Genomic DNA, 14888 nt, shown 5'->3' on the forward strand with positions numbered 1-14888 from the left:
TCATCTGTTTGCCCATCTCTGCTCCCTTCATTATACCTTGACTGTTTTGTCTGATCTAACTTTTAAAGTTTCACATGCTAACTGAATGAACAGGCTAAAAGTAAAATTTTCAAAAGCACCTAAATGACTTAGAAGCCTAGGCTCTAAATCACAGATCTGGCTATTAAGTAAATACACTTAATGTACATGGGGTAATGCTGAAGCAAACTACTAACATACACTGTACAAAGAAAACATTGGTGACAAAATTATAATTTTAGCAAAACAATGCATCTAAATATCTAGTGCAATTGTAGGGAGATTTTTAAACCAGTGTACAATCTACAATATAGTTTCTGTGCAATAAGTTGGTATCACTTTGAAATATAAAGAGATCCCATAAAAGGAGTTGGGTATGTACACCATATTGTTAGCTTCATGGAGAGTAGCACCTAAAGCTAGTGTAGTCCATATAATATCCTCTATTCATAGAATATTAGGGTTGGAAGAGACCTCAGAAGGTCATCTAGTCCAATCCCCTGCTCAAAGCAGGACCAATACAATCTTACTGTAACCAATACATACCTCACTGTAACACTTTTTTTTGCTCCCAAAAGCTTTGTACAGGCTATTTTATATTTTATTTTCAAATAGATTGTCACTTTTTGAAAAGTTTTCACTTTGAAATCTTTAAAAATGAAAAGTTCCGTGATTATTATTCTGACCCAGTACTACTTACTGAGTAATGACACTGATTACAGATCTAAACAGATCTCGCAGAGAATATTTGATACAGTAACATGTTTTGGTTTCACATTTCCTCATCATTTTGAATCACCCCAACATTTTTGTCATTCAGCATAAAAATAGAAATAAATAACTTTGGGAGTAAGATTTCCAAGGAGCAAATACAGTATCTAATACAGCTCAGTTAAAATGGAGTCCTTATGACCCAACATTAGCTTGTTTATCGTGTCCTTCTACTTCGAAAAATGTCTGAAAATGACACCATCACAGTCTGTTTGTTGTGTCTCGGTGGTTTTCAGAACAAATTTGCACAAATTATTTAAGTAAAATGTTTTTCTAACAGTCCTACTTGCAAACTCAAATTGAACTGAAAGTCACAATGTCTTATTGCTGATTTATACATCATCATCCCTGTAAAAAAGATCCTGCAAGGCCATATTTTGCTACCCCATCTTCAAAGAAGTGGCACGAGTATAAGGAAGGGCAAAAGGCAGCATTGCAGTTGGAACTTAACCATTGTGTTTATAGTACCTGACCAGGAATGCAATCCAGTTCACTCTATCTCCACAACTGTGTTGACTCTAGAGGAGGAAAGTCAGCTTGATGAAGACATAGTAAGGGATAATGGAACATCACAAGGTAGGAGTATTTTCAGCAAGTGGAAAGAAATTAAAAATATTGATTAGAATTGTAGGTAGGTGTTACAGTTAGTGAAGGGACTATACCTATTCTGGACAGAAAACTGCGTGAGATCTGAGGCACACAACTAAAATTCTTGTACATGAATTCAAGGAGTCTGGGAAATAAAAAAAAGAGGACCTGAACTACTGGTGCAGGAGATCAAACAGTATATTATAGGAATTACAGAAACATGGTGGAATAGCACTCATGACTGAAATATAGATACTGAAGGGTATGTGCCGTTGAGGTGAGATAGGAATCAAGGTAAAGCATTTGGGGTGGCATTGTACATCAACAGAGCAGTGAATTGTAAAGAAATAAGTGATTATTTGGACAAAAGCGCCTGTTTGGGTCAAGGTCACTGCAGAAGGATTGTAAAAGAAGTTCTATTAGGATAGAGACTGGAGAATAAATGCTACTAATACTGGTAGCTCCAGTTACTCCTCGATGTGTTAGACGACAGTGTTCTTCATCACTGGACCAACACGAGTTGATGCAGTTTAGACTAGGTTCTGGTAAGTAGTAAGGAGTCATAGAAGAGCTGGTCATAGGAAATACCCTTGGATCGAGTGATCAAAACTTGATTCAGTTTAAATTAAATGGAAGGATAATCAAAACCAGGAAATGAATTATGGCTTTTTATTTCAAAAGGGAAGATTTTGGGAATTAGTTAATGAAATCAGCTGGTTTGAAAAGCTCAAGGACTTAAATGTGGAGGAGGCTTGGAAAATCTTCAAATCAGCTATACAAAAAACTGTCTGAAATTTGCATCCTAAGCTAGGGAAAGCCTCACACCCAACTGGATGAAACCCTTCAAAAAGGTTATTAGGCGTAAGCAAAGAGCCTGGAGGGAATGGAAAGGGGGATTGATCAGCAAAGAAAGTGACATCTTGAAGGTTAGAGACTGTAGGAATAAAGTGAGAATTGCTAAAAAAATCAAGCTGAATTAGCTCGTGCCAAGAAAATTTAAAATAAATGAGGCTTTTTTAGCTGTATAATAAAAAAAGAGAATAAAGAAGAATAGGATTAGGCCACTGTGGAGTGTGGATGGGAAGGAGATTAAAGTTAATCTGCGTATAGCCCAAAAACTAATGAATACTTGGTTTCAATAAGGGTGGTGATATGGAACATGGTCATGAAGGCGGATCAGCGTGTCAGGCTCCGACACGTTGCTCTGAGCGGCATGTTAAGGGTGCCGGGCCGGGGCCGAGAGGTTGGATAAGGGGTTGGATGGTTCGGAGGTTTTGGGGGTGGGGCGGTCAGGGGATGGGGAATGGGGGCGTTGGATAGGGCGTGGGAGTCCTGGGGGTGATTAGGGACGGGGGGGGGGGTCTCTGGAGGGGGCAGTCAGGGGACAAGGATCGGGGGACTTAGATGGGGGTGGGGTCTTGGGAGGGGTGGTTAGGGGCGTGGGTCTCGGGGGGGTAGTCAGGGGACAAGGAGCGGGGAGTTGGATTGGTCGGGGGTTCTGAGGGGTCAGTCAGGGGGTGGGAAGTAGGTGGGTGTCGGATAGGGGGCAGGACCAGCCATGTTTCCTGACTATTAATAATGGAAATGCTCGAGGCCAAAGCAAGTTCAATATAACGCAGTTTCACCTATAACGTGGTAAGATTTTTTGGCTCCCGAGGACTGCGTTATATCGGGGTAGAGGTGTATATAGAAGACTATTTTTAAAAATAAAACCAGCATTGTAAGAGGCAAATTAACTGAGGTATAAATCTTACCCCATTTTTGCAAAGCACTGCATTAAAATTAAATTGTTTCCCTATCAGTGAGGCAAGAGGGAACAAACATTTAAGGGTCAATAACCCATCTTAAAAAGCTGTCTCTACCGACGTGCTTGATCCTATTAATTGATAAATTAAATTTGCAGTTATAGTTCATCTCAGGATTCATGTGAGATTTCATTAACTATTTTTGCATAAACATATCTAGTGAGTTTTAACACAGCATATATTATCACTTGTAAATATTTTAAGATTACTTTTTTCTTAATGTGGTGTAATGCAGTGAATCCCATGGTATGCCCCTCCTTCCCTCCTCCAGCCTTAGCTTTTACTGAATTATGTATTCAGCAACAATGAAGTGTCAAGGAAAAACCAAAGAATCTCTCAAGTTTTTTACTTTATTTCTTAGGGCTCAGAAAACAGACCAAAAATATGTGTGTTTTAGCCATCAGCAGTCACGATTTTTGTTATGGCAGAGATGCTACTTATGTTTCTTTTAACGTAGGGTTATTTAAAAGAAGTATTGAATAGAAGAAAGGAGATCAGAATGGAAACCCAAAAGACATTCAACTCAGATTCTTTTAACAGGAAAATTAGGATTAATACCATATTAAATACATCAAAATCGACTTAAATGAATGCTTGTTTAACACAGATTTATTGAAAAGAACACTTTCAGAGAGTACCAACCATTAATGACTGGGTAAATAATAGTAGAACCCCCATTAAACTAGTAATTGATAAGGGAATATCTCAAATAAATATGGATCGAAATATGATGAATATTCAAGCAGTTGAAAGAGAGGTAAATGAATGAAATTGTTTGTGCAGCAGTTTATATTAGTTCTTTATACAGTGAACCTCTTATGTAAGTATTTGATGGAAGGAATAAACTTCAACCTGTTAATAAAAAAAAGGTTTAAGTGCAGGAAGGCTATGTGCATAAGAGCGCTAAATGTACCCGAGACAAAGTAAGGTAGAATGGGCTATTTAAAATAAATAGGATGTCTATCACAGAGCTATTTAATATGTGCCAAATACTGGGAAACAAGCGGATCAAATGAAGAATAAGGGAAGGTCATCTGCCAAAGGAATTTAGATGAGGCTCTTTACAATGAGATAAGTTAATGCAAGGAATAGACTTCTGAAGGCAGCTATTGGCAAATCTAGTGTAAAATACATAAAAGAGGAGCTAAACAAATATTTGGAAGGGAAAATGATATATGACACAGCTGCTCATTTAAACGAATGAACAGTCTTGGATTAACTACTTGTTTCTCTTCTTAGCTCAAGAGTTGTATAAAGGTAAAATATGTTAGTGACTTTTACAGATATGGTTTTCAGTACAAACATTCAAACAACGTTGGGAAACTGGCAGTATTTTTGTAAGTGTTAGTCAATGAAATGTCAAAAATTGGCCATCTTTCTATTTGCTTGTACTTTGAAAATTGTACACATGTGAAATGATTTATTTGGGAACCTGATAAAAAGCCAAAAAACCTAGGTTATGGTGCAAGTCGTTTTGTTAATCTGTGTCAATGGTATGCCTAGATTAGGATAAAACACAGAACATGTTAGCTAGCACATTCTAAAACTGTAGTGTAGACTTGGCAAGTTGTACTTCAGCACATGGTAGTTGGTTATGGTGAAGTCTTGTCAAGTCTACACTAGAGTCATACAGTATGTTAGGTAGAACATGCAAGCTAACATGTTCTAACTTTCTTCTCTCTCTCTCCCTGTATCTTTTATCCTAGTTTAGACAAACCCTAGATGTATACTGGGAGTGCCAATGTAAAATCGTGATTTCCTTGACAGAGTGTTGGGACAATGATATTCCTGCTATGACAATACTTTCCCCCCTAGATGATCAAATGCAATGTGGTCTGCTTGTCTAGACAGATGTGGTGGCTCTTTGCTATCCACTATAAAGAATAAATTAAGATTAACTCCAGAAGTTTCAGCATTAGATCAGATTGAAATTAACATTGCTTTGGATATATAACTCTGGATATATTGTGTCACTCTCCTTTACACCAATAAAGTATAGGAAGCTCCAGTGGGCTTTTGTATCCTGACTCTGTGTAGTGTGATGCCAAGGCTGCTTGGTTCATTATTTACTCCTGGGGATTCTGTGCCACTGTGCATGCACAGAATTCATGTCCAGTGTAGAATTTTTTTCCCCACAGAAAATACATTCTGCCCAAGAAGTGCTGCATTTTTGCCCACCAAAGGCCACTGTGGTGCCAGTACAGCCAGCTGACTGGCAATAACCGCTAGCTGTCGGCTGCGTTCATCACAGCAGCCTTCCTGTGGAATCAGGTTAGGAGGCAGTGTGGGGAGGGGGTGGTCACAGACAGAGGTTCAGAAGAGCTAGTGGAAGGGACAGCCTGGGTCGCGGGCTCAGGAGTTAGTGGAGTGACAGCATTGAGCCAGGGACTGAATGGGAGGAGGGTTCCAGGGCCACATAGGGACAAGGGGGTAGGGAGGCTCCAGGGCCACATGGAGATGAGGGAGAGGGCTACAGGGCCACATGGGGCTTGGGACAGATGTGCCTGATTGAATGGGAGAGGCTCAGCATCAGCCAGGGTCTGCATGGGGGAGGCTCCCCAACTCTCTAACAGTCCCTCCCCCGGCCCCAAAGAAACTGTTCCATACTTCTCCCACCAACATCCAACAACACTCCAGGTTCACTCCTAGGCTGCTTTCCTTTCCCTCAGCTCCTCCATTACCCCCGAGTCCCCCAAACCTTTTCACAGCTTCTGAGGGGTGCGGGAAATATGTTTCTGTATTGTTGTTTAAATTAATTATTCAAAGTTCTGTATTAATATTCAGGGAATAGATTCCTTATTAGGCATCTTTTTTTTAATCTGTATTGTTACAGACATACTTGCTGGCAGCTTTTTGAAATAAATTCCCAAAATAATTTAAATTGGCATGATTATATTGGCAAATAAAATATGCAGAATTTTGCACTATTTTAAAATATTGTGTGCAGAATTTTTAACTTTTTGGCACAGAATTCCCCCACAAGTAATTATTGCTCTTTGTGTTTAATCTATCTTTCTAGGCATTTATACAATGTTTATTGCCATGGTATTTGAATGCCACATACCCCTTTGTTTTGAGTAGATTTATTTATTTGTTTACTTATTTATTCTGTAACATTATGAACAGGGTGCCATAAATGGCAACCATCTTCTATCTTCTTGGCCCTGGAATGTTATCTTTCACGTGATGCTGTTTTATGAACTGTTGATATAAAATATGTCAAGTCATTACTGGGTTTTTGACAAATGGGTTGTTATCATGGGCGGCGGGTGGAGTCCCCCTTCAGGGAGTATAACCCCCGGCTCCGCCCCTTCTGCCCGCACCCCCGCTCGGGCTGGACCCCCAACACCCCTTGGCCCCCCCCCATGGCTGGAGCAATAAGCCCCCTTCCCCTCCCCCCTGGCTGGAGGAGCCCTGGGCTGGCTAAAACCCCGAGGCCCCCCCCCCACCTGCCCAGAGGAGCTCCGACCCACCCTCACTTGCCCGGAGGAGCCCCAGGCCAGCTGCAGCTGCATTGCATCTCCCCTCTCCAGACCCCAAGCCACACAGGAAAAGCCACAGAGTCTCTTCTGGAAGACAAATCTGAGCTTTTGATATACCCCATGCAGGTTCTGGGGCAGCTGAGGCAGCAGTATCTGCTACTCAGCTTCCTGGGTTCATCAGTAATCTCTCTGGAGTCAGGGAGATTACTGATGAACCCAGGAAGCTGAATAGCAGATACTGCCTCCTGGAACCTGCATGGGCATAATAAAGCATAATAAACCTGGAACAGGCGCCCTGGAACCTGCATGGGCATAATAAAGCAAAAACTTCCCCACTCAAACTCACAACCAGCTCCGGCGTCAGGGGAGGCAGAGCCTATTATACCCCCGCACCTGGTTGTAATGTAAAGCTTTATATTATACTTTTTGACTGATGCACTCACACTTCATCCTGCAGTTTTGCGTGTTTCTGGGAGGATAAATGATGAAAAACGTGTCTTTCACCAACAGAAGTTGGTCCAATAAAATATATTACCTCACTCACCTCATCTCTAATACCCTGGGTGCATGACTACAACAACAGTGCGTAAGAAAAGTTAGATGCATTTTTAGTTAATTATCAGTGATAATAGTAACAGTGAATATCACCAACATTTGGTCAACACTCAAACTAGAGTTTGCAGATAACCATAGTAACAGAAGAATGTTAGATACTGTAGAGTGCATGTGTATACAAATTTTGTTCATACTATGCTAAACTTCAAAGGAAAGTGTTCTTTAGAGAAGCAAGTGGAAACAAAACCCCCATTTTTTTTGTGAAGAGGGAGAAAAATTATCATAATAACTGATATCTTTTTTGGATACTTTTTCATGTAAGTATTTCATCCTCATTAGATACAAATGGGGGGGGGGGGATGGGGGGCAATCTCCTCTATTCTGGGAAGAGGATGATTACATACAAAATGAGAAGTGAAATATGATAGATGATGAAACGCTGGTTATTTATTTAAGCTTTCATGAAGTATGGGATTAGGATCTTATATAATGGTTTTCATATTGTTTATTTCATGCATTTTCCTGAAGACAAGTGATTGTTAGGTTTCACTGTGAAATATGATTATATTTTCTTCCATATACATTTGGAATTATTTGTAAATGAGAGCAAATACATTAAGAGAAGTTTATTGAACTTGTTTCTCTCATGGTAATATTACAGATGCTGCCTTAATTGCTTGAAGAGATTAAATATATACAAATGAGCAGAAAAGAACAATTGTGTTTAAGGTTATAGAATAAAATGGAAATCTAAGTGCAGACATGTTGCTGAGGTATTATCTTATTATTATGTAATATCTTTTTGGATTCTACTTATCAGTGCAATTACGTAACCTATCCACAAGGCTGATGGATGCTAATTGTCAAGAGAGGATTAGGGCACAATTAGCAGAAAGTATGTCTTAAACAAACAAACAAACAAAAAGCAAATGTATTAAAAAGGATATTTTCTGAACCTGCTGAGCAAACAAACTGATTTAGCTTATAGTTTGCAATGTTTTTGAGATGACAGTATTATTATTCCCTTGTTCTGAATTATTGAGCTTGATGCAGAAATTACTGAGTGAAATTTTTACCTTTTTATGTTAGATTAGATAAATGTAATGGTTCCTTCTGGCCTTATTATCTATTAATCTATATCATAAGTAAAACAATTTTTACTTCTAGGCCAAGATGTTCAAAATTTATTAGTGATCTTGAATGATTCAAATTTTGGATGCCCAACTTGAGTGTCCTTAAATAGATTCCATTTTCAGAAAATCAAGCTCCATTAAGGTTACTCAAATTCTGAAAATCTTGTCTCTTAACTGTAAGTGTGTTATGAAATGCCATTTTCTGTACCTAAACATTTTTGGTTTTTGCTCCTTAATATCCCTTTAAAGTGAGTAAACAGATACAGTAGAACTTCAGAGTTACAAACTGATTAGTTAACCACATGCCTCATTTGGAACTGGAAGTATGCAATCAGACAGCAGCAGAGAGAAAAAAAGAAAAAGAAAAAAGAAAAGGCAAATACATTATAGTACTATGTTAAACATAAACTACTAAAAATAAAAGGAAAGTAGCATTTTTTTCTGCGTAGTAAGCTCTATTAAGTCAATGGTCAGTTGTAAACTTTTGAAAGAAGAATCATAACGTTTTGTTCAGAGTTATGAACAACCTCCATTCGTGAGGTATTTGTAACTCTGAGGTTCTACTGTACTGTGTAACACCTGCTCCAAAATTGTAGAATATGAAAGGTTATGATTACTGTACTGAGTTTTCATTTTCTTTAGGTAGTTGAACAATAATAATAGGGAGAGTACTCCTTCCAAATAAAGGAAGGAGTACTCTCCCTATTACATGGTCTCTGCTTTGTTGTTTGTTGTGCAGATGTGAAGTGGAGTTGTACATGTGACAGTGCCATCAATTGTGCACACCAAATGCACTGCAAAGAATGAAATTGCTCTCTTGTTCTTTTGGACTCCTTCTGTTTCTGTACCATAGCACCTGCTGTGTGGAAATCAGTGATCAGGAATGTTTCTGTTCTTTGGAACTTAACCCATTGGGATATCCTTTGCTGATGACAAATTTAAAGATGATGAACTCCTCCTTAACATACTCTGGCTCAATGCTTACAGGTATACTAACACATGTATGCCCGTGACAATGGAAGCAACTCAGTCAGTGGTGGGACTTTCCACTGCCCCCTAGGCTGGACAAAGGGTTAAGGAGAGGTATCTCAACATTTATAGACTGAGACAAACAATCTGGGATAAACAGCTTGCGTATCACCTTACGCGTTTCATGACGTTTGTTACCTCCCTTTGTACTTTCATCCTGATGTTTCAGACAAAACGTTCCTATTCATCACTTTTGTCAAACCATTTTATCGTGTGCTAGATTGGGGTGTTCTTGTGCTGGTCTGCTGGAATGTGTTTACATATTCAGTGTGTTTTAGCAATTCTAGCAATACTGGTGCCGAGTTCGTGTACCGGACACTGACTTGCAGGGCCTGACTGTTGCTCATAGTATAACTTTTGCTGACTTTGGTTCAGGCCTCAGACCTTGTACCAGACCCATGCTTCAGGCTCTCTCTTTCTACTATAAGCTCAGGGGAGGGCAAGTGGGCCTGAGGAAGTGGCTTTCCTCAGCCTCATTCTGTGAAGTCTCCACCACCATCATGCTTTCTGATCTACAGCGGCCAGGACCTGCTCAGGGAATTCAGTTCTACCAGGCCGGCTACTGCCGAGTCCACTTCTCTGAAGTCAGCTCTACCCACTCAGCTACAGCTTGGTTGGGTTCCATAAAGTCAGCTCCACTGAGAATGGGTCCATTTTGACACAGCCAGCTCTTCACAGGTTCTAGAGAATCTTTGAGTGGGAGAACTCCATGCAAAGAAAACATTTATTTGGAGGTTCTCTAATTGCTGGCAGAACCCTGATTTCTGTTGCTGAATTTGGGGTCAATGTTCACTGTCAGCTCAGAGTGAGCCATTTTCCCCATTTCCTGTTTTAAAAAAAGGTATCTAATATATAGTCTCTGAGTGCCCTTCCAATATTGAAAGTTATAAAACCAAATGCTCAACTTAGTAAGCTCGTCCCCTCTGCCATGCAACAGCTCTTAATCAAATAAGATTAAGACCCCCATACACTGGTTTATACCTCAGTTTCCCTACTAGAGATGAGTGAAATTTTTTGGCTGATTTTTTTTTTTGCCAGAAAATGCAGATTCAGGTTGACAGAAATAGTTTGTGAATTTGTGGCAAATTCACCAGATTGTTTCAGCTCAGAGAAAAAAAATATCCCCAGAAAGTCTAAATGTTTCATTTAAACATTTTCAAAACAAAATGTTTCATCTTTTGAAATGTTTTGTTTCAAATTTTACTTGATTTTTGTTACTTTTTTAAAATAAAAACCCCTCAAACTGTAAAGGACTGTCTGGGCTGGTGTCATCAAGACAATGACAGCCATGAGGCAACAGTCAGTGAGCAGGGATCGGAGCAATAGCTAGAGCTGGGACTCATAGCAAGTCAGAGTAATCCTAGGGTCAGAGACCGGAGATAGCACCAGATTGGAATCAGGAGGCAGCGTCAGAGGCAGGTTGGGGTCAGAGACTGGAGATCAGAAGCAAGGAGTAGTTTGGAGAAGTCTGGGTGGTTGCCCAGACAACTTCCTGGACAACCCCACAGGGTTAAATAGTGAGCATGGGCCAATCAGAGGACCATAGGATGCTGTCTCTCTAGACCGGTGGTTCTCAAACTTATTTGATCGGGCCCACCTTCTTTGTGTCTGTAGTCATTTACCCCCGCCCCCACAAGTACGTATATCACCACCCAGCTCTGAAGGCAGAGTGGAGTGCAGTGGCTGCAGGCTGGCCACACTGCTCTGAAGGCAGCGCCACGCCAGCAGCAGCATGGAAGTAAGGGTGGCAGTGTGAACAGTGATATTTGTCAATATCACTTTTCAGAGTAGACTTAGTGCCCCATTGCCACCCGTACTTCTGTGCTGCTGCTGCCGCCACCCTGGAGCTGACAGCCAGAGCCTTGCTGCCTCCAGGTGAAGGATTGGGGGAGGGGAGAAGAACTTGAGCCCAGGATGCCTTCCGGTGAGGGAATGTGGGTGGGGAAGGAAAGCCCGGGTTGCTTTATCCAGCTGTCTCCTTTATCCCCACCTCCTGGGTGGGCACGGCCGTTCTTCATAAGCCACCTGGGGCCAACAGCCAGAGCTCTTAAAAACCCCAAACCCCACACAGCTTGCGTCCCTTGACACATTCCTGCACCTCCCGTGGGAGGCCTGTGAGAACCGCTGCTCTAGACCCTTTGGGCAATACTTCCTGCGGCACCTAATCTCCACGGTGCTCTTGGGAGGTGGCTCTGCATTCCCTCCTAGTGGCAACGTGGGAATGTCAGTTGTCCTATGCTGTGCAGAGCTGAGTTCAGTCTCATGGATTCTTACATAAACAAAATGAAATGTTTTGTTTGACTCTCTTACCTCTTACCTCTCTTAAAAAGCCCAGGTGAAACAAACAGGCCCAGCTGAGTGCAGGTCTAATTTATCTTCAAATTATTCTTTGTAAGACATGAAGTTTTTTTTGTTTGTTTTTGTTTTTTGAAATTGGCAAATATGAGAACATATCATACCTAAGTAGTGGGCTCATATTGATCTCCAAGGAATGAAATCATACTGATCTCCTAAAAACAAGGAGGCTGTTCTCACAACTTGCGTGTCAATTTCTAGTATCAGTGGAAGGGTTGCCACTGGATGCCAAGTCATGTTTGCCACCATAGTCTTGTTCTTGTGTACTGTTCTGTTCCTAAATTCTACATGAGCTGTCTTTAGTCTGTGTTTTCACATGCTCTTTTTCTTCCCCATGTAAAGCCATGGGATGAAAGTCTGACTTGATTACTAGTAAAAGTGCATATAAGTTACTATATATATGTGGCAGAATTATTCAATAGAGTGGTTGGGTTCACTCTGGCAAAGCCGTTTGTTTATCAGACTTGTACTCCTTCTCTGGCTGCTCTTTCTTTAAGTTTGACTTGCATGTGTGGTGTTGTTTATGCTGTCTCAAACAATCATCTTTCTGAAGAGTAATGTGTATAAACTACATAGCATGTAGCAGAGGAAGTACCAGGGGGAAGTACCTATAAATTCAAAGACAGTGAGCTGTCAGATCTAGCTTTCAAGGCAAGGAGTTAGAGCCAAAGATTTAGATATCAGGGATTTTGTTACAGTGCAGAAAGAAGCCGACCATAATGTAAGTTTAATTTCAGAACAGCAACTGCAGCTTTTGATTTTTTTTCCAGGAGTTTCCATTGCTTCAATAATCTGTGAGGAAATAGTTTTTCAATGGCTATTCAAATATTTCTCCTTCTTTAATTTCCTTTTTTCACAAAAAATGGGGTTAGGAGCTTGAAGGATTTTTTTTTATCCTTATTGTTAGGCCTGGGAATATGTAGCGGAAGCATGGTAAGATTTTCTGTGGACTGAAAACTGTTTATAGCACAAAGCAACAAAGAGTCCTGTGGCACCTTAAAGACTAACAGACGCATGATGAAGTGGGTATTCACCCACGAAAGCTTATGCTCCAATACATCTGTTAGTCTTTAAGGTGCCACAGGACTCTCTGTTGCTTTTTACAGATCCAGACTAACACAGCTACCCCTCTGATACTTGTTTATAGTACATTAGCCAGAATAGAATATGTTGAAGAAGAAAACAACCTTTGTTGCCTAATATTGATGTAAAGAAATTCAATTTATATGTGTATTTTATTTTCTGTTCCTCCCCTTCTTGGGTAATTGTGCTGAACATTTAGTAAGTCCAAAGATTTCTCAGTCAGGACAACCATATGTGGGTGTCTCCAGAGTCTCAGACCAACTGGCAGTTGGCATCCTACTGTAGGACTGTGTCTTACCTTATTCTGTTGTACACCAATGACACAAACAGTCTTGTCTTCTTCCCAGGAGGAAGGCAAACAGATGCTATTTCAGCTAGATCGTCTTTATAATTCAGTTAACTAGCGCATCTGAGGATTCGTCCAACCTCACAAGTTCTGAAAGCTGCTTCATATGTGCATGTCCTGAGTCCATTAGGTTTTTGGGACCACAATGTTTCCATCACTGAAAAATATAATCAGCATTTTTGTGCTATTTTCTACCACTCTCTCTGCTAAAATAATACTAAGGGCCTAATGTAAACTGGCAAACTGGAATTCTTTCTTTTATCTGCTCCATTGTCTTTAAGTCGTCCATCTTGCAAAAACAACGTGTGAATTATTTACCATATTATTACCTATTTCTCCATTGCTTTGAACTCTTCTGCTTGTAAGTGAATGAAGCTTATAATAATGGGCAACCAGCTCAACACCTGTTGTCAGAGTATGCATTATTCTGAGATCTTCTCATTTATCTCACAATTGAACCATTTAGAAGGTGCCTAGTGCAGAAAGAACAAAGCCACCTCTCTGCCAAAATGCGATAAAAGTTTGGCCTGACATTTTACTATATGTGGAGGAACTTTAGACCTGGTGATTCTTCATCAAGACTTTGAAAAACATTCTTTTTAAAAAATAACTTTCCATCTACATATATTTTCTGTATTTCTTTGCTGCATTAGCTGTATGACAAAAGGATATATGTTTCTCAAAGTACAGTTTGATTCTGAAATGGGGCCAGATGTGACTAGGAAAAAAAAGCATATTCTTATTCACAAATCTTTCTGTGAGTTCAGAGTCAGATCTCCTGACTTTAGTGACAAAAATCCAGTTTTATCTCTACTTTTGTAAGCTGTTAAGAGCCAAACCAACTAATGTACTCCTATAGCTAATAGATGTTATTTACTCACCAACAGTATCTGTGCTCAGCTCAGATTTATCTATTCAGTGTGTGTTTGATAAGAAAAATATCTTCTAACCTTTTTATTTTCCAATGTCCCATAAGATTTTTACGATGAATTTATGTTTGTGCAAATATTTCTTGATTTGCAGAACCACTGGGGGCCCACTTAGGACTCTACAGTAAAACTACTGCAACACTGGCTCATGGTTTATGATTTATAAGTTGGTTTATGAATATTTGTCAGGTGCACATTTTTATTGCATTGAACGTGCCATATCTTATTTGCAAATGTATAGTCCTATTACAATGTATTGTTATTGTCCATTAACACATATTTTTTCAGTTCAGACTACTTTAATCCTATTTGCCATGATGCTACCCCAGAATTTGTTACATTTTTGATATAATTATGCCTTTAAATTAAAACACATCCAAAATATTGTTAAGCTGACCTGTCTGAATTTATAAAACACTCTTTGTGGTGATGCAGTTACTTCCAGTGCGTGAGAGTTTACACAAGGAAGCAGGGTAACTTACAGTAGTGATTTGGTTAAGAGAACACAGCAATAGTAATAATGGCAAGATACGCTTCTTCAGAATACAGTATGTGAAAAGTGTTCTCTAGAGACAAAAACCCCCTGCTTTTGTTCAACTCTGTCTCTTTACACTGGCATGCTCACTGCTGATGCATAAAGCTAGAGAAGTCAGTGTCACACAGAGTTACTGGGGGGGGTGGTTGACGATGGAGGGATCTGCGATTATGAAACAAAGAAACTGATAGAAGTATCAGAGTAGCAGCCGTGTTAGTCTGTATCCGCAAAAAGAACAGGAGTACTTGTGGCACCTTAG

The 14888-nt window shown here is 39.9% G+C and overlaps 1 protein-coding gene across 1 annotated transcript in view; it reads left to right on the top strand.

The window, feature by feature from the left end:
• The window catches only part of LOC112104653 (FERM and PDZ domain-containing protein 4), a 439893-nt gene that overhangs the window by 36002 nt on the left and 389003 nt on the right, over positions 1-14888 (top strand). The gene's annotated exons all lie outside the window — the stretch shown is intronic.

The sequence above is a fragment of the Terrapene carolina genome, unplaced genomic scaffold, assembly GCF_002925995.2.
Source record: "Terrapene carolina triunguis isolate 2854851 unplaced genomic scaffold, T_m_triunguis-2.0 Scaffold22, whole genome shotgun sequence".
NCBI classification, from domain to species: Eukaryota; Metazoa; Chordata; order Testudines; family Emydidae; genus Terrapene; species Terrapene triunguis.